Source organism: Rhinolophus hipposideros, assembly GCF_964194185.1.
Source record: "Rhinolophus hipposideros genome assembly, chromosome: 10".
Lineage (NCBI taxonomy): Eukaryota > Metazoa > Chordata > Mammalia > Chiroptera > Rhinolophidae > Rhinolophus > Rhinolophus hipposideros.
Window position 1 is genome coordinate 60,776,187 of NC_138056.1, and position 1,895 is coordinate 60,778,081.

Below are 1,895 nucleotides of genomic sequence, written 5' to 3' on the forward strand. Positions count from 1 at the left end.
GGGGTTGATCGGAGAGAAGTTGGGGGGCAGTATAGAAAAGGTGAGGGGATTAAGAAATGTAAATTGGTAGTTACAAAATAATCATTGGGATGTAAAGCAAAGCATAGAGAATATAGTCAATAATATGGCATAACTATATATATATATATATATATATATATATATATATATATATATATATATATATATAGTGCTAGGTGGGTACTAGTGTGTGTGGGGGTCACTTCTTAAATTATATAAAAGTCTAACCACTATGCTGTACACCTGAAATTAATGTAAAATAATATTGAATGTCAATTGTAATTGAAAAATTAAAAAGGGGGTAAAAGGTGAAGGGCAATAAGTGTTCCAAATTTCCAGGTATAAAACACGTAAGTCATTGGGATGTAATATACAGCATGGGGAATACAGTCAATAACATTGTGATAGCATGGTATGGTGCCAAATGGTTGCTGGATTTGTCACGGTGATCACTTTTTTAGATATATAAACAAATAATTATGTACATTTCAAACTAATATAATATTGTATGCTCAGTATATTTTTAATAAAAATCTTTAAAAAAAAAGATGCAATCAGGTAAAAAACCCAACTTCCCAGCTACCCAACAATTAAAAGAAATGAAAAACAGTGATTAACAAAATCTAAAATCAAGATGGACTTAGCTTCCATTTCAGAACTGAGGATATGAAATTATGATATAAGCAAAAGAATCACAACAAATACCAAGTTTGAGTGCTAGACCAAAATAATTTGCAAAACAAACAAAAACCCTGTTAATATTTTAACAGATAACTTGAAAATACCTGGCTGTTAAGAAAAAGTTAGTGTACACGCCCAAATGCTCTAAAACTGACACCAGACCTCATAAATGAGCTTTACAATATTTATTTATTGTGGATGTATGCATGACAACCATTTTCAGGCTGGGGAATGACTGAATTTTTTTTTTTTTTTTTAAAGCAAGGGGTGGCAGAGTAATAATCCAAAGTCACCTTAAAATATTTGCAAGAAATCTCTAGGGGTCTTTACCTTTCTATGGCTGAAGAATTATCTAAAGAAATCCAAACAAGTTATACTTAGTAAGAATTAAAATCTATGGCATAAAATATAAATTCTAATAAAATAGATCATTACTGTCCTTTGCCAGTTAATGGTTACAAGAAATTATGTTATGGACCTATAAATGATTGTCTATGGTAAACTGACTTCAATTTGTATTTTTAATGGTTTATAAATTCTAGCTTGATCACACACCCAAAAATCTAGGTCTCAAGAACTACCATGTTTCCCTAAAAATAAGACCTAGCCGGATCATCAGCTCTAATGCGACTTTTGGAGCAAAAATTAATATAAGACCCGGTCTTATATCACATTATTTTAATATAAGATCGGGTCTTATAAATTTTTGCTCCAAAAGACGCATTAGAGCTGATGGTCCGGCTAGGTCTTATTTTCAGGGAAACATGGCACTCTGTAATAGTGTTCCACTAAAAACAGATGGTCAAAATTAATGTTCTATTTTAGTCAATAGTATTCTATGAAAACTAATTCTTAGTTCTGCAAATGTTCTATGGTTATTTAAGATTTAAACATAGATAAACATAAGGAAGATTAACATAGGATATAAAGAACTCAGCATTTTTTTTCATCTCTTCTGTAAATCTAAAATTATCTAAAAATGAGATCAAAAAATAAATAAAAGCTCAACTTCTTAGGAACTTACTTTATACTAGCAAACGTACTAGGAAAGAAAATAGTATTTTGTTTACCATGGTTAGTTTAGCTGTCATTAGTTTACCAAGGGTATGATAAACCTAGCTTTGACTGCTTCACTACAGTAAATACTCTGAATGCTGAGAAAGACAAAGCATATTTCTAGAGAAACAAGTTAA